We start from the raw sequence: 25,324 nt of genomic DNA, 5'->3' as shown, positions 1-25,324 counted from the left end.
CCCCTCCCCATTCACTTTTCCTCTCCTTCCCCCCTTTTTTCCCGTCATCTGACCAGTTTCCCCCCACCTGCTCTCGGGTGTGGTATGTCATATTTGTGCCAACTTTTTAGTGCAGTGTTTAAGTGAGTGTTCAGTGTTGTGCGTCTTTCCACAGTGTTGCAACAGAAATCATGCTGTCACTGGGTGTGCATTTTATATCTCTTGCGAACAGAACCCAGACTGTCGCCGTGTTTTTTAATTGTCTGTCTATTATTTTTCTGCTTTCTGTGTATTTTATTAGCATCATCAACCCTGTGTTTTATGTTTTAAGCTCCAGAATTTTCTGCCATTTTACATTTAAGTCACCGATTTTATCGCCAACTGTTATTATTTTTTTATTATCTTCATCTTTTTAAAACAAATTCTGTAGGTTGAAGAGCAGCGTAATAAGCTGCTGCCAGCCCATCCCCTTTAGGGGGAATCGAAACTCAATAAAGGAAAAAAAAAAACAAAAAAAACTCGCCAGGGGGTCAGTCTGGGTCAGCCTCTCGTCCCCAGCTTGCTAGTCTGTCTCTCGTCCGCATTTGTTAGGCAGTTAGTGTCTGTCGGTCGTTCGGAGTGCTAGTATGTCTGTCCTTCGGATCAACCTTTAAAGCCGGCAAAATGAGAGTCTTTCCACTCCACCACTAAGAGAACTCAGCGAGTGGTCGCCCGGTCGGGGCTTAGTTCCTGCATCTGAGTCTGCGCGTTAGGCCGCCAGTCTGCTCGAGTTTGCTCAGGCAATGGTCATTAGCGGTTGGACCGATCGGTTGGTCGGTCGCGCACTGAGACACAAGATGACTTGTCCGTCTTGAGCGTCGGCGCATGTGAGGTCGCCACGTGAGTCCAGTGGGCCGCGGCGTATAGCGAGGGGTAGTGACTTCGCGGTCGACACGCGAGCAACAGGAGTCAACCCACGACATCGGTATGGCCGGTGCGAGCTGCGACGCCGTGAGACGGGAGATCGGCGCGCCTTCCTGCGTCCGTTGAAGCGGCTGGCAGCGGACGGTTCGGTAGAGCGATTTGGGGGTGCTGCGCCAGGTCTTCTCGAGAAATCGCAGTTTATTAGAAGTTAAGTGATTGGTGATATCTTGTTTGATTTACTCTTGTTAAATTGTACTTGTTTTCTTGGTGATGTCACCAGCCGTTTTGTTTTGGGGTCGTCCCGCCATTCTTTTCCGTTTGCCCACCCGCGGGAAGGTGGTTATTTATAAATTGGGTGGTGCGTTTTTCCCTTGTGGAGTAGGGGCGGGTTAGAGTAACCTGCAGTTCGGTTTGTTCGGTAATCTCCCTATCAATTTACTGTACGTTAGTAGCTGCCTCTGTCATGTTTGTCGGATTTGGTGTGTTAACGAATTTGGTGCTTAGAGTGTAACGGCCTAATACCTGAAATATGTTTTGATCTTTGGAAACTATGCCTATGATCTTGAGAGGCGGTATTTGTGTACTGTAGACCATCTTAACTATTGTTTGGCCAACCTTGTAGAATTTTATGTAAGATTACATTTCATGGGTTTTTATTTAAATGATCATTTTAGTATATAAAGTTGCCACCCTTTCACCCTAAGACTTTTGTTAGAAGTATAATCAAGTTGCACCTTCGGTGGCAAGGTTAATATTTTAATTGTTAGTGTTTTGTACCATTTCCATCCCTCCTACGGGGGGTTGAATACTTTGTGTGCTTGCGTGAATTGTTAAAACTCTGTACTTCCGCCGATATACAGTGGTCGTCACCTTACCTGCTGACAAAATTATCTTTCCTTCTTCGGGGCACTTTCACCACTCTTTGTCCATTAATTTGACTGCCGTTTTTACTCTCTTGTGTAATGATGGATCCAGTTTCGTCAAGAATCACAAGTCGGTGCAAGAAGTCTCGCGGATTGTGAATAAACGCCGCCAGACATTGCGTTGAAATGTTTAGCCGGATGCACTTTTCGTCGACTGTGGGTGGTCGCGGCACCCACGTCTCACACAACTTCTTCATAGCCAGTTCTCAATACGGGATTTTATGCACTCGTTCAGTTGAGATGCCCACCGTCTTAGGAATGTGATGAAATTTACTCGGCGGTCTTGCTTTACCATGTCAAGGATTTTGTCAATGGTTTCCTTTTTAGTGTCCTCAACTGGACCGCCAGAGTGTGCCTCTTCTTCGGTGCTTGTCCAGCCGCGTTGGAAACTATTAATCCAAAAGCACGTTGTCTTGACTCATGGCGTGAGACTGCGTAAGCTTCATCCAATTTTGTTTTAATTTGTGAGGCAGTCCAACCATTCAAATGAAAATGTTTAATAGCAGCAAGAAACTCTGTTTTTTCAATTTTCAATTGCAGTCGACAAACTGAACAATTCACACTCCTGTCAACAATGAACTGTATACCGTATCTTGTTGAAATTCTTTATGAGTCCCTTGGAATAACCAAGCATACCAATCATTAAGGCGCAACAAGAATGTTACGGTCTTTCATGGGAACATAGGGATAAGCGACTGAGTACGGCTGCTACGTGACAGTTGAAAGAAAGACGATGCGGCGTGACAGAGATACCTTACACTAATGCTGCTGGAAATGAGAAAGCTACAAACCTGTTGCATTCAAGGTGTTCACCTACCACATCCTCCAGCAGTTCTAAAGGCAGCAACACAGTCAACAGAATTTTTTTTATAACTACGCAATTAGCGTTTAACGAGCGTAGAAAGCAAATTTGAAGCTTAGACACAGAAAAGCAAGCTGAATTCTTCGTTAGTGAGTCACGGAAGAAGGAAGACGGAATCTCATAACTTCCACAGCGACTGCTTCGCACAGCTCCTCCATTCGAATAACTTTCCGCTTCTGGGAACAACGACTCTATCCTCGCACTACACTTCCCCTTTCTTTCTACACTTAGCCCTGTCCCGTCCAACGCGCTTCCCGCTTCCTCGGCAATAACGCCACGAGAGGTGATTCGCCTTCCGCCGCCTGTGGCCGTGGCTTCTGCTACCGCCGTTCCCTTTGATCTGACACCGGCCGCCTACCTCCCAGCTGCCTTACGCAGTTACTCGGTTGGGGGAGAGTGTTTCACGGAGATTAAACTACTTTCCGTCCTCACTTCTTCGCTTCTCTGCGTTCCGGCAGCCTCAAAAGTTTTCCTCGGCGACAAAGAAATATTTTCTTCCGTTCTTCTCCTTCTTTCGCTGTACATTGTGAGAAACTTGGGACTTTCTTGAAGACTTGCCTCCCTTCACCGAGACACCGAAAGGATCCTCGTTGCCTAACTGGCCTCATCTTGAGACATCAACCTCTTCCATACGCAGTTCTCGACACCATTTCTTCGTTCAGTGGGAAAACTTGCTTCATACATACACTGACGGAAAAAAATCCACTCACAGAGAAGGCATTTTGTGAAATAAACGAATATTTCTAGGTATGTTTTGACATCTGATTGACGACTTCTATTCAAGTTTCGCGCCAGTCGCATAAGAGACGCTTTAGTACCGCCACTATGAGGATGCAAATAATTTTGCTTTAAATACTCCCTACAACCGTCGTGAGAGTTATCTTTGAAATTGGACGTGGTGTATTGATTTCACCCAAGAACGCTTTTGAGATGATGAAAATTCTGTTACCAATAGGTTACCGAGACTGAAAGAGGGCACATGATAGGACTACGAGAAGTTGGATGTTCCTTCCTCGATATTGCAGAAAGACTTGGCAGGAATGCAGCCACTGCACACGATTGCTGACAGCGGTGGTCATGGGAAGTGAAACGTCCCCTTTTTAACAATTATACATGACTGTGCTTAAACTGACACACAATATTTTGTTAGCGCAACGCAATCTTTCAAAATTCCCTACAAAAGAATGGCCCTGACTAACATTAAACTATACCTTTCACAAATCACTTACCTCACAAAAATCTTCGCTGCTCAAGCTACTGCAATACAGTGAGCGCCACTACTGCCAGCTAAATAAGAGATTCAAACTATGGAAGGCACTAACTACTGATAGGGATAGTTAGCAAATGAAAGATATTAATAGAGAACAAACAATGTATTTACCTTGATATCATCATATATAAATATAGCAGTTCATGACAAATTTCAAAACTCCGCCATCTCTCTCCCCACATCCACCACTGCTGGCGGCTCACCTCCAACTGCGCAACGCTACGCGCTGTTCACAGCCAGCTGCCGCTGCCCAACACTACAATGGCAGACAACAATGCAAACTAGCCACAGACTGCACGCAGCACAACCAGTGATTTTCATACAGAGGTGGCGTTGCCAATAAAAAAACCTAAACAGCCTACTTACATAGCCCCCATGCTCCCCACAAAAATTTTTACAAATTGGATTGGGCAGTGGCCAATACAGATTTGAAAAAAAATTTTTCATAATTACAATAACAAAGAAATCAAATGCACACACTTATTGATACAATGTTGGTCAAAAGCTAAAAATTTCTCACAGTCCATAAAGACAGTCCACATTGTTCATCACAGTAAAAATGCAGAGTTTTTCTCAAAGTCTGAGCAGTAAAAGAAAATGCACATAGAAGTAGTGGATTTCCATGCAGTCTTGAAGAAGTAGTGTTGTCCTTCCAATGGAAAGACAGTGCTGACTCTCGACATGCAGACAGGTAATGGGCCACAACAGAGCAAACCCACAGCAGAGTCAGTCGAAATTTTGAAGAGTATTGGTAGGTAGGTCATCACAGAGCAGACCCACTGTAGTCCTGGTAGAGATTACGGTATTGGTGGGCCACCAGAGGTGCAGACCCACTGCAGTCCTTGTAGAAATAATGGCATGGTGGGTCATCATAGATGCAGACCCACTGTAGTCCTTGTAGAGATAATGGTACTGGTGGGTCATCAAAGATGCAGACCCACTGTGGTCCTTGGAGAGATAGCCAGCAGCCATCTGTTGTGACTGTGCAGGTGCACAATCACCGTTGAAGAGTCTTGCGGATAATATAGCAAGTCCATAAACCACCACTTGTGCACTCACAAAGTTTTTGAAATTGTCCTTAGAACCAGCAATGCTGTTATCCAGTCCCTTGCTGAATCATTAACACACGTGCAAACACTATCAGTCCCTACTTCTCACATATTGTCCATATACTATGACCAACAGAAACGTGTGCAGTGAAATGTAAGTAACAAGTTAATAATATCATGAACTGGTGACGATTACAATTTTATAACATAAGAATACAGTAACAAAGGTACAAAACACATCATTAAAAACATAATAATACAGATAACGTTTGTAGTAATAGGGGCTTTACAAAAAGAATGGAAATAAACATATACATCAGTGTTACAGGAATTATGACATAAGTAAATACATAAAAGATCAGAATAACTTTTGAAACATCAACTTTACACATGAGCATTAAAACAAAACAGAATTAATAATGTCTAACATCTTTACAAAGTAAATAACATATTATTAACGCAAATTATATTTGAGGATAACAGTAGTCCTCATCATAGTTCATGTAGCTGAGTATGAGAAAAATTCTACAACAAAAGTCTGATGAGGTAAACATATAAAGACAGGAAGAACATATATACACGAGGGTACCCAAACACATAGTGGGATAACACAAAAGGAAAGGACAGGGTTTGTTTCATTGCAGTATTTTGCAAACAAAACTTTCTTTGCTTCTTGGAGATCTCCCTTCATTCATCATTATTCCCAAAAGTCCTATCTAAGCCTGCCTTCTGTATTTCGTTCACATCCTCTGTCAAAAATAGTTTTTCTCTCTGCTTTCTGTATTCTGTTCACATCCTCTGTCAATAATAGTTTTTCTCCACTGTACAGTATCCTTTTTATTTTGCCAGACCATTTTCTGATAGCTTCTCAATGCATTTCTTATAAATTTATAATAGTTAGTTTCTTATATAGTCTCCTCTTAAGCTAACTTAAATCTACTGAGCTCAGATACTAAACTAAGGGACGAGGCAATGCAGCAGCACATAACAAATTAACACAAACAGCAATGCAAAAAAAATGGAAAATTGCAAAGCAAGCTACAGTAAATATAAATTACCAAGCAATGCAACATTACAACTAACATGAGCCAATGTACAATAGCAAGAAAAATAAGTCAGTAGTAAAATTAGCTTAACAGAGTAACACAATTTAAAATTCAGTAGCACTATGCCTGGCAAACAGCAGCAGCAAATATAAAAAATATAAAAAAATATAAAACTTATATCTATACATGACAAAGCTCAAGCAGAAAAAATATTACAGTAGAAACAACAATGCAGATAAGGGAAATGTATATTCACATCTTAATATCTATGTAATTAAAGTGGTGCACCACAACAACTGATTGTAAAAAGAAATATTACCATGTACTTGAAAAGAAAATTATGTGTTACTGTTACTAGTTCCTTCTTATTGTTCTTTCCTTTCCAAGTGCTCCTTTTTTAAAGAATGTGGATTACAAAATTATTATTTAATAGATCTGTTGACAGAAAGTGTTCACATTAGCAAATGCATTTTATTTTATAAAAGCAATGCTGCAACACAGCTGGAAACCAGATATCAAGTGAAATAAGCAACTACGAAAAGCAAAGCATAAAAATATCATTCAATAGTCATGTGGCATTTCGTAAGTCAGTAGCTCTCAACTCTCATAGAAAGACACTTGTCATAATCAGGTGTGCAGATGTACGAATATTTCCCATCAATTCATAAGCATTGCACTAATTAGCACAAAGTACGAGTAATCATATGTTTTCAGGTAATGAGCGTGTAATATTTGCGATGCTTTCTACAAAGGAATGTCAATAGCAAGGTTAATGGAAGTAATGAGGGTGTCGCATTTGCAATATTTTCTCTAAAGGAATGCCAATGGCGAGGATAAAGGCCTGCCTTTTCTTCTTTTTTTTTTTTCTACCTGTGCTTCCGGAAAGGCACACCCTAATGGCTTGTTCTCCAGGTGTTTGACACAGCTGCGTGCCCACGACGCATTACGTGCAGGTGGTCACTTAACTTTCTTACGGAAATATTTACGACACCAGTTTCCGCTACAGTGACAGTCTCACATAAAAACATTTCACAGGTCAAGAATTAGCGTTGCAAATCTGTAGAAAGAAAATCCTATGAATATAACGTTGTCCAAAAAATTTTCGCCGGCATTGTGATACATTCACGCATTTACACACATTTCATAACTCTTAAAGTACGATTCTTGGTTTCCAACATCCTTTTTCACAAGTCAAGAGTCCCTACCCACTATTCATTACTCCTTACCTTATTACACATATACGTATCCATCGACACTCGTCAATATTTCGTCATTATAAATATGAAGCATAATCAAATAACTCATATAGCCTCAGCCTATTAATCGTAAACATACCTCAGCAGCATAATACACATCGTCGTCGTAAAAATAACATCATAACACCTCAGTCAAATCTCAAAATCGTCGTAGCTTCCTCCAATAATTAAAAAAATTCTCTGCTCATGTCAAAAGTGTCATCTGCCTCAAACGTACTTTAAAAATCATGAATCCATACCAAATACATCATTCAAAGCTCTCATAGTATCACAATGGTTCCGAAAAAATATGAGCATTTCACAAAGTACAGACAAAATACAATTTCATAAGTGTGAAGTTATCCAACTGTGTAATTGCGTAAACATCTGTCACTGATGTAATAAAAAAAGTTTATCTCTCAGTTACATGATCAGATAGCTGTGTAATTTGTGTGTTAGAGAAATATGGTACCGATGTGTAAAGTTGTGTAAGCAAATACCATATTAGCTAGGGTTCCTTGTGGTTGCCAAACACATGGTACACAAAGTAGGCGTATACCCCCCTGAGGATTAATGTAATTATACCCTCAGGTGTTACAGATTACAGCAATAGAATGAAATATATCACGGAAAACTTTCTTTGTAATTCAAAAATCTTGAAAAATAAATGGCTTAAGTACAAAATCTCTCAAATGCGTGTCCTGTAGCGCTAAATGTGCGTCTTGCTGTAAGATAATTCTGTGGAAGTGTCGTACTTATCGTCCTCCGAAAGCCAAGTTCTGCAGAAGTCAATGTACTTACCTCATAATACACAAAAGTGAAATGCTTTGCGTATAAATGTCTTAGTTATTACGCTTATTGCCGTGATGAAGAAAGTACTGTACTGTAACGTATTGTTGTGCCACGAAAAAGGCTGTCTCATTGTTGCTATACCACAAAAGTTACTACTAAAACATGTTTTTCTTTCCAGAAGAATTCAGAAAACTGTGCAGATATAAAATAGATACACCGCAAAACCAACATTGTAAATTGTCACTCACTAGTAGCATCGTGATAAAAATCGTGTAGCTGTCACATAAACTAACCTCTGTGTCATCTGGTATCTCTCAGAAAGCACTTTAAATTCAGAATGTATTTTCAAATAAACCAAAATGTTGCATTAAAATCTCATTAGGAGTACTGGTAAATGTTCTAAGTATGTGAGCCTTATAGTCGTTACGTAATCGTGCAACAAACAAGCAAGAATGTACACACACAATAACACTGTGATGTCTGTTCACTATAACAATGCATTCGTCATTTCTGTTTAAATAAGTTCTCTTGGTTCTTGACTGGATATTTCACTTCAAACATTGTTAGATGTTAACAGATTCTAAATCTGACAAAGCATACTCGAAATGTGAAGTGAAAAGTTTTATGGCAAAGACAAAGTTAAAAAGCAGATTATCTTTCAATAAACGGTTTTACATGTGAAATGTGCTGTAAACCTTTACTCTTCCTAGTACGCAGAGTTTCAACTTCAACGCAATTATCATGTGGTATACGTCGGATTCTGTAAGGTCCATTGTAAACTAGAAAGAATTTGTGACTCAAGTGTTTCTTCTTATGTGACAATGAATGAGCTTTAATGAGAACTTTCTGACCAATATACAATTTCTTTGCATTTGCTTTACCGTGTAGTTTTCTCCTTTTGTCTGCTGCAGATTTTATATTTTTAAGAGCCAAATCAATTATATCTTTGTGTCGAAGTTTACGTGTATTTGGGAAAGGTACAAGCTCTCTGATTCTGTTCGGTGGTTCTTCATTCTTTAGTACAAGAGTAGGTGGTAAAGTAGTGGAGTCGTGAGGCATTTCATTCAGCACGTTTTGAAATAAGTGTAAATATCTGTCCCAATGCTGATGCTTTCTGTGACAATAAAGTCTGCAAAGCTTATTGATTTCTTTCATAATCCGTTCAGACGGGTTGCAATGTGGTGAGTACAATGAAATAAAAACGGGTTTGATTTTATGGTTGCGAAGCATGCGTGACCAAACAGCAGATCTGAATTGCGGTCCGTTATCTGAAATGACTTTACTAACGTGTCCAACTTCACGTAAGAAATTTTTAACAAAGGCGTTGGATACAGATCGTCCAGTGGCTTTACGTAACGGAGTGAAAGAAACAAATTTTGAAGTAAGTTCAACAGCGACTAGAACGTACGAAAATCGATTAGATGTTCTGACAAGCGGTCCCAAGAGATCAACAGCAGCAAATTCTTTTAATTTAGAAGGAATGATAGGAAACAACGGAGCACGATGTGAGACAGTAGATGGTTTCGCCTTTTGACAAAGTTTACAAATAGACAAGACTCTTCGAATTCTTTTTTCCATATTATTAAAATAACAAGTCGTTCGAAGAATATGATAACATTTTCGTGGACCAAAATGTGCGTAGCTGAAATGAATGTACCAAATGAGCTTATTAACAAAATCGTCTGGAATGCAAAGTACCCATAGCTTGTCATCAACAGTGCAGCGTTTGAAGAGTATGTTGTTTCTAACCAGGTAATAATGCCGAATCTGTGTGTGTGTCTTTTCATGCCATTTGCTCTTGATGTCTTTCCAAATCGGATCTTTATCTTGTTCATGAGCAATGTCCTTTAAAGATGTGGTGATGAAGTTTTCAAAGGCGACTTTCTGAATGTAAAGAATACTGAAATTTTTCTCGAGGTTTCCTTCTGTGTTACTTTTCTCAAGCCCAGCCGGTGCGCGTGACAGTGCGTCCGCAACAATGTTCTCCTTGCCGGGAATGTAGACTATTGTGAAGCGGAATTCTTGCAGAAACAATGCCCAACGTTTTAACCTGTCATGATTTAATTTTGAAGACATAAGAAATTGTAATGCACGATGATCACTGTACACTTTTACGTGCTTACCAGAAAGAAAGAAACGGAATTTGTTAAATGCCCAAACGATAGCTAAAGCTTCTAATTCAGTAACGGAATAATTTTTTTCAGATTTTGTTAGCACTCGGCTAGCAAAAGCAATGGTTTTCTGAATGGTAGTGTCATTTTCTATGGCTTCTTGAAATAAATGGGCACCAAGACCGACTTTAGAAGAATCCGTGCTAAGGCAGAAATCTTGTGACAGATCTGGATGAGCTAATATTGGCGCGTTAAGTAGCAATTCTTTCAAAGAATTGAATTCCAACTATGCTTGTTCGTCCCAGTTCCAAATAGTATTTTTTCCAGTGAGAGAACAAAGTTTTGGTGTAACAAGAATTTCAGAAAACGACGGTAAAAATTTACGAGACCTAGAAAACTGCGGACTTGTCTTTTTGTGGATGGAACTGGAATGGCTCTGATTGCTTCTAACTTTTCAGGATCCGGCTGAATGCCTTCAGAAGAAATAATATGTCCCAAAAACCTCACCTTTGACCTACCGAATTCAGACTTTTCCAAGTTAACTGTAATTCCAGATTCTGCAAAAATACGTAACAAACTGTTGAGGATGCGATTATGTAGTTCCCATGAAGCTTCTGCTATTAGAATATCGTCCACATATAAGGTGATGTGACGTTTTAAGAACTCAGGTAATATGGAATTTAGCCCGCGAATGAATGCTGCTGAAGAAATGTTCAAACCAAAGGGAAGTTTCCGAAACTGATAACAAACGCCGAAACAAAGGAAAGCTGTGTATTTTCTACATTCTGGATGAAGTTCGATCTGATAAAAGCTGGATCGGAGATCAATGGAAGACAACACTTTTACACCATTAAAATTTTGAAGAAGTTCTTCCAACGTTTGCGGCCTGTCTGTTTCAGGAATAATGATAGTATTGATTTGTCTCGAATCTAAGACAAGCCTGATCGATCCATTTTTCTTCTCAACAACATGTAATGGATTGTTGTATGAGCTTACTGCAGGCTCAATAATGCCCTCGTCAAGCATAGATTGTATTTCTGTTCTAACACGGTCCCTATAATGTGCTGGAATTACATATGGTCTAACACAAAATTTAGAATGCTCGCGAACACGAAATTGGTATTGAAATCCCTTGATTGTTCCTGTTTTATGAGTAAAAACTGTGGAATGTTCTTGTAAAATCTCAAAAAGGTCCTGCCTATCAGTGTCATTACAATTCTCAATTGTTTGAATTTTATTCTGAATTAACTTATTAGTGTCAAATGCGCCGTCGATATCATCCCTGTCAGTACTTGCAGAGTGATTGTTAGTGTCTAGTTCCGTAGAAAAGTCCGAACTGTTGTCTAACAGAAGGTAAAGCCGATTAATTTCCTCGTCATGGTTTGAGAGCCAATCTTCAAATTTCAAAGCTATTGACTTACCTTCCTTCTCTAAACTTATTTCAGCATCGTGAAAGTTTAAGATTGCTTTGAATTCATTCAAAAAGTCTACTCCCAATGTAATTTCCGTCGACAATAATGGAACAATGAGAAAGTTCATAGAGAAGCTGTGGCTTTGACAAAAGAATTCTAAATTGGTTTGTTGGCGTACATCTACACTTTTTCCAAAGATTGCACCTTATAATTTAATCTTACGTAACGGAAGTGTGGGGCAATCGTTCGATTTGTTGCATTTGCTAAAGGCTGTTTCACTAATTACTGAGATGGGATTGCCAGAGTCAAGTACTCCCGTAAATTTTACGTCATTTACTGTAATGTGAATCACAGGATATGCAATATTGTTATGTTTTATGTCGTGTTCCTGGAGTAAGATGTCCCTAATGTCTTCCATTTTTACGTAATTACTAGCTACGGCAGCTGCGTCGTTAGTGTCATAAGAACGTTTTGTGGCTGCCAGCGGTGTGAGTCATTGCCTATTGTCTCTTTGTTGGCGAGCGTCGTTATTGGGATTTGGAGACCTAACTTCTACAAATTCACCGTGACGAGAGGGCCCTGCTCTGTTTGAATCCCGCCAGTTCTGATGCAATTCAGGTCTGTCGTTACGATCACATCGTCTGTCGTCATGTCCGTAGTTCCTGTAGTTTCTTTCTTGTCGGTTAAGTGGTGGAGAATTTCTCCCTGAATAGTAACTGCGCGCTGAACTGTTGCGTCTGAAGTTATTCTGTCTCCCTTGATAATAATGATTTTGGTTCCCATATTGTCTGTTTCTCTGATTGTCTCTGTGATAGTCACTACCGCGGAGAGGTGATCTTTCCCTGTAATTATTACTACTCTGCCAACGGTTGTAATACGGGTGGTGTATGTTTCGGTCACGATTTGTGTTGTGAGAATAGCCTTGTCGCGTCCAGTTATTATTTCTTTCATCGCGGAATTGCGACTGATGTGACCTGTAATTGTTGTGCTCCTGCGTTCCGCGATTGTCAGTGTCACTTTCCAGTTCTTGTAACAGTCCCTGAAAAGCTTCAGTGTCGTCTTTGCAACGTCCTCCCAAAATAATATGTCGTAAATGTTCAGGTAATTTGATTAAGCAAATGCGGATGAGTTCTGAGGGGCTGTATGGGTTTGACAGGTACTGATTCTTGTGCAACATGTCTTCAAAATATTTCACAAGACTGGAGAATTCAGATTGTTCGAAATGTTTCATCATTATGATACCATGTTTTACTCGGTCTTGTGTGGCTTGAGACCAATATGCTGAGAGGATGGCATGGTAAAATTCTCCTTCACTGTGGCAATCGTGAATGACCGATCGCATTCTTACAGCTGGTTCATTCTCTAAGTAGCCACACATAAATTCTAATCTGTGCTCCAATGACCAGTTGGGAGGAAAACAATGAGAGAATTGATGGAGCCATGCTTGTGGATGAATGTCGTTGCCAGAATTCTTAAATGTTTTGAATTTACGTGTAGTAATGAACAGCTTATAGTCAAAATCATCATGTCCGCGAGTCGCATATCGGTCATTGTTAGGTCGTGTCGGCCGTTCCATCTCAAAATTCGGTGCACATTGCCAATTTCTTTCATAACTTCCGAAATGCCCTGTGTTATTATTTTGCGGCTTTTCCGTATTTCTAAGTCCCTCTTCCCGTGTTGGAGCGCGAGTGTCCTCTGAAATACGTAATTCTTGTATTACCTGTGTCAGCTGATCTTGTACTTCCCGGATTTCTCTTTGGTGTTGTGTATTAATTTGATTCTGATTTTGTTTGAATTTCCTAATTTGTTCGTACTCTTCTGTGTCATTAAAGACTACCGGTCTTGCGTCAATCAGATTATCATCTACCTTCGTAGATAAATTAGTGAACTGATCCAAAAGTTCGGCTACTTTCTCCGATAGTGTACTTATTTCCTCAGTGTGTTTTTCTGAACCAAGTTTCAGAGTATCTACTGTGTCCTTAAAGTTTTCCTGAGTTTTTGCAAGTTGCGTAACCGAATCGGTAGATGCAACTGAGTCAAATTTAGCTTGCAAGGTCTCATGATTTTCATGAACAATAATTTGCAGTTCTTTTATGGCTGCTTCGTGATTCTGTAATGCATTTTCATGCCGCGAAAAAATAGGTTGAAAATGCTCACAAATTTGAGTTTTTACGTCATTACAGACTTTTTGACATTTCGATTCAATGTGATGTAACTCAGCAGTTAAATCTTCACGCGTTTCTTCAAGAGTTTGTTCCAATGAGTCTAACTTTTGAAGCTGTTGCTGTGTTTGTCTCTGATTTTGTTCCAGTGTGTCTAACTGTTGCTGTGTTTGTCTCTGGTGTTGTTCCATTGTGTCTAACGTTTTGAGATTTTGTTCCAATGTGTCTAACTGTTGCTGTGTTTGTCTCTGGTGTTGTTCCATTGTGTCTAACTTTTCAAGCTTTTGTCCCATTTGTTGCATTAATTGTAATAACAATGCACTGGTGTCTGAAACATGTTCCTCAGTGCTTTTTGGCAGTGAAGTTGCACCGGCAACATTCACATTTTGACAAGCGGTAAATGTGTCTTGACTCATTTCAGAAAACAGTGAGAACCCAAAACCTGAGTCTGCAGTATTTGCAATATTGTGTTCTGTCATTCCCGATTCCTGAGGCGAGCTGTTGCCGACCAATCGATCGATAACGCTTCCCTGTTCACTATCTGTTTCACTGTCTACACCATTGTTTGCCGCCCGCTCCATTTCCCTATGCCCAATTACCAAATTACTACTTTGAACATTAGTTAATTCATTACTCTGCGGCGCTAACACACTGCTTTCGTCTTCACTGTCATTTCTCAGTTTACTTTGGAGCCTAGTATTACGTTTTTCACACGCCATTATTGTCACAGTATTTCACACGATAACACAGAAAAGCGCAATTTGAAGAGCAAAATAAAATAACATAGCAATGGGAATAATGTCTACTTAATTGCCAGCGCAGCTGCGAAATACTTGGTGCAAATCTACATGCATGCCAGAACTGTTTTACTGTACAACAATGAAAAACTACAACTACAAAGGAAATTCTCTCTATAATTACGCGCTATCAATAAACAATAGCTACACCAATTACACAAACTACAAGAAAAAAATCAGAAGATTCCAGTGAGGTATCCTCGGCTAAGGGTCGCCATATGAAACGTCCCCTTTTTAACAATTATACATGACTGTGCTTAAACTGACACACAATATTTTGTTAGCGCAACGCAATCTGACTTTCAAAATTCCCTACAAAAGAATGGCCCTGACTAACATTAAACTATACCTTTCACAAATCACTTACCTCACAAAAAATCTTTGCTGCTCAAGCTACTGCAATACAGCGAGCGCCACTACTGCCAGCTAAATAAAAGATTCAAACTATGGAAGGCACTAACTACTGATAGGGATAGTTAGCAAATGAAAGATATTAATAGAGAACAAACAATGTATTTACCTTGATATCATCATATATAAATATAGCAGTTCATGACAAATTTCAAAACTCCGCCATCTCTCTCCCCACATCCACCACTGCTGGCGGCTCACCTCCAACTGCGCAACGCTACGCGCTGTTCACAGCCAGCTGCCGCTGCCCAACACTACAATGGCAGACAACAATGCAAACTAGCCACAGACTGCACACAGCACAACCAGTGATTTTCATACAGAGGTGGCGTTGCCAATAAAAAAACCTAAACAGCCTACTTACAGAAGGTACGCTCTCAAGAAGACTGGGCTTCGGACGGAACCTCCCGTTGTGGCCGAGTGGTTCTAGGCGCCTCAGTCTGGTTCCGCGCGACCGTTACGGTCGCAGGTTCGAATCCTGCCTCGAGCATGGATGTGTGTGATGACCTTACGTTAGTTAGGTCTAAGTATTTCTAAGTCTAGGGGACTGATGACCTCAGACGTTAAGTCCCATAGTGCTTAGAGCCATTTGAACCATTTGAGCTCCGGACGGCCACATGGCACTGACGGAAAAAATCCACTCACAGAGAAGGCATTACCGACATGAAAGACCGTCGTGCTCGGCGTATGGCTGTGGCGCATCGCACTCCGTCTACAGCAGTAATTCGAGCATGACACTACGAATCGTTATAGACCGATTACTTCAAGGACAGCTCAGAGTCAGACACCTGTAGCCTGCATTCCACCGACCCGTTTGCGACATCATTGGGTCAAGCGAGAGCTCATTGGAGGGCGAAGTGTAGGTCTGTTGTGTTTTCTGATGGAAATCTGCCTGAGTCCAAGACGCGTTGGACCTACACCTGGGATGCGATTTCGTATGACAGTAAGAGCGCTCTCGTTATTATCCGATGCATCCTGACTGCATTTTTACGTCAGTCGGTGATTCGAACAGTTGTGGTGCCATTCTTGAACAGTATTCCAGGGAGTGTTTTCCAACAGGTAACGCTCGCCCAAATACCGCTGTTGTAACTAACATGCTCTATAGAATTGACTTGCTCAATCACCAGATATGTCTGCAAGTATGTGACATCGGACAACGTCTCCAGCGTTACCCGCGACGAACATTAACCGTTCCTGATTGACCAAGTGCAACAGGCATGGAACTCCCACAAATGCACTGCACTCCATCCGGCAAATCCACTGCATCCCATCCGACGTCTGTACGACGTAATGAACGCGGGTTTGCGTGTTTTAGTTCAACGTCCTAGTGATTGCACCTGTTATTAATATATCAGTATTTCAAATCTGCGATGCCTTTTCTGGCGCTTACGTTACCCTGTGAACTTGCAACGTCAGTCACTTAAATGTGTTACTTAGACAAATGTATTCCCAAAATTTCATTACTCTATATTAATTATTTCTTGATTTTGGGATTTTTTCCCTTTAGTGTAAATCGAGGAAACTAATCATTTCGCACATTATTGACGAATAGTTCTCCGCTGCTGCACTGTTTGCAAACAAATCTAAAGTAATGACATATTTATAAAATGCAATTTTAACCAAAATTTTATTATTAAAACTTCGTATATGGCAACATTATTTACTTGGAAACTAAGTGCACTTAATATGAGTCAGCACTGACTTACCATTACTTAGTTGCTGGGCAGATTAACGAAGTTTTACCGCGAAACCGTTATGCAATACAAATTTGAAATTTAAGGATCATTTCACTGTTTGATTCTATTAATAGCATTAACAATTTTTGCAGTAATAGAGATACAACAATCTCTATGATTCAGCAAGATATAAAATGAATTTTATGAAGCACCTTACTACAACATGCGAACAATGTTTTGGTTGGTCCTCAATATTTCTACCGTCACCCTGTCACGTAAATTCACGTAAACTACGCTAAGGACCACAACTGAATATTGTTTACCTGCTTAAGTAAATATTCACTTTTACGTGATTAACAACAACTTCTGAAGCCCACTTGCTTTCAGGAACATATTCTGGATCAAGTCACCTTCCATTAGGAATGTGGAATGCACTCAACGACTGTGATACGACTTTCAAAATGATGGCGCACACTGTAGTAGTCTTGAATAAACTGTAAGAGGAGCCCAAAGAACAGCAAGTTGACGAACTAGGACGTGTATTAAAACTCTGAAATACTGCACTGATAACGGTTAGTTACTAGCCGAAATCTAGATTTGCTTTAATAAAACTTGAAAGGAAAGGGCGGCTAACTGCGGTGCTCCATCATTTTGAAATTTATATTGTGGATCTTGAACTATGTCGAGGTTAGCCACATAATCCTCAGACTCGTATAAATAGTCACAAAAAAGCATTTTCCTGACACGAATAGCGCTTACGTTACCAGTTTTGGTAACCATGTTTTTGGCAGTTGCCACTGTTTACCTTCACACATCTTGACTTAGTTGCCGTTAGCGAGAATCTGAAACTGAGGGCGTATCTGGCATATACCGGTTTATCGCGGAACCATCAGCTTAAGTGATAAAGCACATCATTTTCTATGTTTTAAAAGCAATAACTCTGTTCCTCATCGAATGTCCCTTACCATTATTTACAGCAAAGTTCTTTATATCGGCTCAGGTCGAATCTATTGAAGTCAATGAATGTACAGTAACAAAGCACCGGGCCAGTCCCGCCTGAGGACCGAGCGGGGTAGCGCAATGGTTAGCACCACACTAGACTCGCATTATTGAGGACGACGGTTCAAACCAGCGTTCGACCATCCTGATTTAGGTTTTGCGCGATTTCCTTAAGCCGTTCAAGGCAATTTCCTGAATGGTTCCTTCGAAAAGGCACGGCTGCTTTCCTTCACCATCTTTCCCTAATCTGAGCTTGTGCTCCGAGTCTAATCCCGTCGCTGTCGGGAGGACTTTAAAAACTAAACTCCTCCTCCTAAATAACACTGCTCAGTCGAGAAAATTACAACAGTAATTCAGATGGAAACTTGTAACTGTAAAAAAAAAAAATCCTAAAAACTATATTATCGACTTGGCAGGAGCAGGAGTTATCGTTGTGTTCGACAAATGACCAATAATGGGAAGCCTTATATTGCGTCACAGAAAAGGAAGTTGTGTTGGTGTAAAGATGGCTCCCTTCGACTTGCTTCGCGCTACAGCTGCAATCTGTGATAAGTCATTTGAGTAGTGAAGCTGTTAAACTGTGGAAATACATAGCAGGTTGAAGGCACAGTACGTTGATTCTTCGTGTGTCTCTGCATCAAGTGTTACAGTGGTGCAGAAAGTTTAAGAGAGGCCTAACGTCTCTAAAAGACCCTCCGTGCCCTGGCTGGGCACACCGCTTAGTGAAGAACGAAAACGTCGCCGCAGTAGAAAGGCATGCGATAGAAAACAAGCATTTCCGGTTCATTTCTGGACATTTTTTCGTTAGAATAAAAAAAGAAAAAACTTCTTATCCAATCGCCAGGAAGAAAAGTCATCTACATTCTGTTTTGAGGTGCATTACGTTAAAAGAAGAATAAATGACTACTAATTCGTACTCATATCTGCTACGAAGTTATCTTCAACCAACAATGAGGAGTAAACAACGAAGACTTTTGACTGCACCGCGTTCATCATAAGAATAAAGCTGATGTAAACATTACACAATGCATCATCGTTCCAGGTTTGCTGAAATCTCACTGGATTTCGTTTCACGTGAAGCGAAAGTTAAGCTGTGTTAAATATAGTCAAGTACGATAACAAGGATACGTTTCATGCTGTGCGTTTTTTCTCCACGAGCTATGGATAATGAAAAAGTGTATAGCAGGGATTCCACGGAATAGTTGAATATTGGTGGTTAGTCACTCATCAGATAATCTCAGAGCTCCTGCCACATCCGAATAAGAGGACTACATTTCAGTACTGGAACTGTTATCAGCTATATTGATACCGAATGTTGGTAGAGTTCATTAAATGTTCACGAGGAGCCCTAAGGAATCACTGCGTTAAGGACCTCATAAATGTGGATTTCCACGTTACGCAGCTGCAACGATTCTTAATAAAGTTGTAGCTTTTACGCCTTTGAAGCCACATTATGAGCAGTAATTGTTTCCTGATGACTGTGACAGGCGAATGGAGTTTGGAAAAATTTTCTTGGGTTGTAATGACGATTGGCCTGAACTTTTTGAAAACATTCTGTGGATTGTGAAGCTGTTTTCCACAATGGGGAATCTGTAAACAGGCGTAATTACCATTTTTGTACTTTCAGCATTGCAGCACAGTCAGTAAACGTGATAATCTATCAACCTCGATTGCGGTAGTGAAACCAACCTTTACCTAGGTTTCAGCCATAATAATTGAGTCTTCTTCAGAAGATATACCTGAATCTATAATTTGTCTAAGAGGACATGGTCTAGAAATAAATATTCACGCTGTTTTAGTTTTATTTCTAGACCATGCCCTCTTAGACAAATTATAGATTCAGGTATATCTTCTGAAGAAGGCTCAATTATTTGGGCTAAAACCTAGTTAAAGATTGGTTTCACTACCGCAATCGAGGCTGATAGTTTCTTATATATGTAATTGCCATTATTGGACAGCCTAAAACCCACACGAATATGTTGAAAAAGCACAGGGGCTCCTGCAGGTGACAGTATGGTGTCGTATCACGTTATCCGTAGTTGTAGGTCCTTTCTTTCGGCGGAACAGAATGCATGGTGAAAGATATCTGGAAATGCTACAAGATCGTGTCTGGCCGGTAATTTTACAATGGATGAACCCACAGCTTCGCTTCATGAAGGACGGAGCACCTATATATACATTTAGCAAATAATATCCGCGAATGACTACATGATCATTTCCCAGGTCGTTGGATTCGAAGACGTGGTGTGCAAGAATAGGCTGCCCATAGCCCTAATTTAATGCCTCGCGATTTTTTTCCTCTCGGTGTGGGCTAAAACGGAGGTTTACAAAACAAAACTACAGAACTTGGATGAATTAGAACTAGTAAATTCTGACATGTTAGGCATTGTTCTACCTAACATGCTTCAGGCAGCAGCATTGCGCTATAAGTTTGTTTAAAAAATGCGTAGAGAATGCTGGAGCTTATGTAGAGGTTTGAAATGACATTAAACACAACCTCAAGCAGTGCTTTTATTAATAAAAATAGTAGTAAGAAAAATGGTGAATAAATGAAATTATAACTGTTTAAAAATACGGAGTGACGTATCAGACACCCTGTAGAACTGCTAATCGGGGTGTTCGGAAACAAACTTCTAGGACTTATAGAGAGGAGTGAGTACATAATATTTAGAACAGAAACCCACGTCCGGAAACGCACCGTTTCCGTTCTACGACAGCTTCGTTTCAGATCTGTAACACGTCCAAGACTGCTGAGGGAAAGAGAAAGGCCTCGGAGTTGCTTGTCCTGATATACAATAGACAGGATGACGTGTACTAGGTCAGACCACTTGTAACACTACGCTACTGCGCACAATACTTATTAAAGCCTGTACTATGGTAAGTTGACGGGCTTCACCTTATAAGAAAGGATTTTGGTATATATGTTGACCGCGTGTACCAGAATGGAGGCAAAATCAGACTTTCACCCACTCAGTAACAACCATGATACGTCGAGCAAGTCTGAATTGCAACTACACGTTAGGACGGACAAGATACAACACAGCAGATGCTACCAACTTGTGTATAATACGGTCGCCAGCCTAATTGGGCATTAACTGAGTTTCTTCCCAGTACAAGTTGATGTACGTTCATACAAAACAACACGTAATGACACTGCATAATATGGTAAATTTTAGAACCAGAAAATCTACTGAACTAATAATTTCACTTTCTGTACCAACATGGATAAACCATAAATACACAACAATACACTATAATGTTTACTACAAACTTCGTACTGTCTATTGATCTGATTAAAATCGGGCATAGGTTACCCTAGAAATAGCACTTTCGAAACACACATACAATGTCAATTTTGAAAAAGGTAAAACACTAATAAATTTTGGTTTTATATTGACTTTAACTTTGCTGGTCAAATCAGTTCAGTACACTTCCGAATTTAAATGAATAGAAAAGAAAAAGGGGGGGGGGGGACCTTGAAACTGTTATGATCACTGTACTGAAATTTTTGATTATCGAAATCGTTAAGCACTCAAGATTTCCAGTATATGAGTTACTACTCTTTTTGTCTTATTTCTTGCTCATTTAACTACCATTACTTTTGTCTCAAATTAATTAGCCTTCATTACTAAACCAAATTCAACACTGTCTTCCAACTTTGTCAGACCTATATTATTTACCTATATATTCATTAACAACAAAGTTCTTTAAACATCATTCTAACATAGATAGGTCTGCAGGTAATTATTATTAACATAAACTTTAAATCTTCATCTCGGGACACTCGGATTGCACAACATGTGGAAAGGATCCTGTCTAGGTTGGTGATGAGGATAATTAAATGATAGGACAGTTCTGGTAAAAGTTAAGTTGTTATTGAACAGTAAGGAACGAAAGTAACACTGGTCCACACGAATACAGTACTAAAAGATTCAACCTGTTCGTATCGATGTGGCGGTTGGCGGGCGGCGAGATGGCGAGGCACAGAGCACACATACAATCACAGCCATGGCTCTTGATGTATCGGCACTTTGCTTCTTCTTAGCGTCGCAATACTTTTCCGTTTAGTGCCTATGGATTATTGCCATGCTGTATAGGCGTCGGAAACGGCACATCCGAGGCTCAATGAAACCACGTCTTCCAGGAGAGCCTCCTCGATCCAGAACGTGTTGCTGAGATCAGTGCCCAACTCCGACTACTACTGCTGAGCCAGTTATGCCGTGCAGCGCCCGTGTGCAAGTTCCAGCGCTCGCCTGCCATCCACCTTTTACCGCTCCCCTACAGACAGGGTATTCACCAGAGGTTTTGCATTCTACATATCCTAATACATTGCCTACGTATGGACCAGGCACACAATTACAACTTTGACATCTTACAATGGTTTCAACGTTTCTTACATTTCAATTCTGTTATAACATTGCTTGAAATTTGACATAAATATTAATATTCACATCGAAATTTGTTTACAGTTTCTTTAACATAATGGCAAGAAAAGAAAAAGAAATGAAATCAGAACATCGATTACACTAATTTATCGAAAATCAGAAGAAAAAAGATTATTATATGTACAATAGTATAGCGTTGGTGTTGTTACACATGCCCCTTTTTCCAGTAAATTTCACTAAGTGCAAATTTGATGGGAACACTAATTTTTATATTTATACAGTGGTTCTGAATATTTGTGTGATTGTCCCATCAAAAAAATTTATACCACAAACTTCCTTTCACTCACATTATATAGGTCTATAATTTTTTAACATATCAAGAACATTTACTTATCATTCACTTAAGTGCCTTTGGCACAGCCCAACCTCCTGTCACAACATTATTTAAATAGCAAATTACTCATTTTTACTAAATTTCTCAAAGAAAAAATTGCAAAATCTGGAACACAAACACGTAACTACAAAAGCAAACACAAATATCTATATACACTATAAGACAATTTGTTGCTGCTTGCATTGAATGGCATTCCATTTCCTTACTTACTAAAAAAAATACAATAATATTTAGAAAAATCACTACATATATTTGCTGCCTATTATTCAGATTTGGGCAGTCCATTTCGCATCATTTTACCACATCACCTGTACCACACTTATAATTCTCCATTGATTATTTATCTGCCCTCCTTGGTGTTTGGCAGTCCTTTATATTATGGCTCATATACTGTCCACTTTGATTTTTGACAGTCCCATATTTTGTTTGGCTTGCAGCATTTACCCTGTCTTTTCAGCTCTTTTCTCCATACATCTTTACATTTACAGTACATTTGGTAACCTGAAACTCACATAACTACATTAGCACACTGACATTCGTATACATACATTTTCAAAGATTTGTTACATTTGGAATAAAATAGTTTCAGCATTAGAATACAGCACATTTACTGCAAATTGCTCTCTGAGTGTACTTAGGTCACTCGCTCCTAGGAACATACAGTTTCAGGTCCACAACATTTCTTACACCTAAAGGTCTTTTGGATTTTGGGTAGATCAGGTAGTAAGCATTATCGTGTGGAATGTTCTGTATTATATATAGTCCATTATAAATATATTTAAATTTGGAAATTTCATGGTTCAGTTCACTAGACTTTTCGTGGGTTTTTAAAAGAACATAATCCCCAATTTTAAATTTTGACACTTTCAGATTTTTATCATGTCTTTTAGATCTAGATTCAGCTTTTTGTTTTGTCCTTTTTCTGACTAATTCTTTCTTTTGACTCAACCCCAAGCTTGTACAAGGTGGAAACTCTAGTTTTTCTTCAATTAAACTTTTACTCCTGCTGCCTAACAAAATTTCTTCCGGTGGGAACCCAGTAGTTTCATGATGTAAGGTGTTCATGACATTCTCAAAATCCGATACAAATCTACCCCAGGCTCTATGGTTATGACTGCAGTATGTTCTACACAATCTTCCGATTCCTCGCATGTATCTTTCAACCGGGTTGCTAGCAGGATGGTAGGCTGCGATATATTTAACCTCCACACCATTTTGCTCCATTCCTTCTTTCCAAATTTTGGATATAAACTGGGGACCATTGTCAGATAGTACTGCCTTGAGTTTCCCGATGGTTCTGAAGTATTCGACCATCCTTCTAAATACAGCTTTTGCTTTTGCTTTTTTCAAGGGGTACAATTTCACAAACTTTGAGAATACTTCCAAAATTACTAAAATATATGCACAATTTCCCGAAGACTTTGGGAGGGGACCATATAGACCTACTGATAATAGTTCTAGGGTGTCTTCAGGTAATGTATTTTGCATTGGACCTCTACTAGTTCTGTTTGGTACTTTGGCCCTTTGACAGACATCACACGACTTAATTCGTTCATTTACCTTCTTACTGACACTATCAGCAATCACTATTACATTATTCAATTTATTCAAACATTTCTTTGGCCCACTATGCCCCAATGCTAAATGAAAATAATCTATGACATCAGTATCAAACTAGTGTGGCCAACATACTCTCCATTCCTCAGTGACTAAATCTTTCCTCCTATACAAAACGCCTTTAAAATTTTTGTAATATTTCTTAATTTGAGAATACTGCACACTGTCAAAATTTACCTTCACAGATTTCCATGTCGGATCCTCATTCTGATGGTATCTCATATTTTTACACATTTGCTCAATTTTCCTTTTTCTTGAAACCTCTTTCATATATCTTATCCGAAAAGTACCCCCTTCACCATTTTCATTGGGCACTTCACTCATACCGTTAGGCAATCGAGATAAAGCATCTGCCACATAATTCTCAGTATCCTTACCATAGCAAATCTCGTAATCAAATTGTTGCAGGTACAAAGCCCAACGAGTTAGCCTACCATTAAGTAAACGACAATCTTTAAGAAAAGTTAAAGCTTTGTGGTCAGTATGTATGATGAGCTTATGGCCCCACAGATAATTTCTGAATTTCTTTAACCCCCTTATAATGGCTAAAGCTTCCTTTTCCGATATAGTGTAGTTTCTCTCGTATTTTGTTAGAGTTCTACTTGCAAACGCGATAGTCCTATGTTCGATTTCTTTGCCATCACAGATTTCTTGGAAAACTTCTATACCAATTCCATAAGCACTGCTGTCAGTACTCATGTGGAAAGGTTTTGGCAGTATGGGGTGAAGCAAAATATTGTCATTCAAAAGTTCACTTTTTAAATTTTCAAAATCTCTCATGCACCCTTCAGTCCACACAAAAGCACTATTTTTCTTAAGTAGATTATTCAAATGAGGACTATTAAAAACTTGCCCCTTGACGAATTTTCTATAGAACCCACATAAACCTAAAAAGGCTTTCAACTGTTTTCTATTTCTAGGAGCTGGACACCCTGCTATTGCACTTAACTTTTCCGGGTCCTTGCCAATACCGGTCGTAGTAATAATGTCCCCCAGAAACTTTATTTCCGACTTCACAAATTCACATTTTTTCCACTTGAGTGTCATGCCCCCTGCTTGTAGAGCAACAAAAACTTTCTGCAATAATTCACAATGCTCTTGCCATTCTTCTGTAGCAATTAGTAAATCATCTACATAAATGGTTAGCCGGGAACTCAATTCTCTCCCTAATACAAAGTCCAGTGCCCTAATAAATACCGCCACAGATGTGCTAAGCCCAAATGGCACTACTTTATACTGATAGCATTTCCCGGCGAATAGAAAAGCGGTATATTTACAGGATTCTTTAGTTAATGGGATTT

Source organism: Schistocerca americana, chromosome 4 (assembly GCF_021461395.2).
Source record: "Schistocerca americana isolate TAMUIC-IGC-003095 chromosome 4, iqSchAmer2.1, whole genome shotgun sequence".
Classification (NCBI taxonomy): Eukaryota; Metazoa; Arthropoda; class Insecta; order Orthoptera; family Acrididae; genus Schistocerca; species Schistocerca americana.
The sequence above is the reverse complement of the archived record's forward strand: the minus strand, read 5'-3'. Positions refer to the sequence as shown.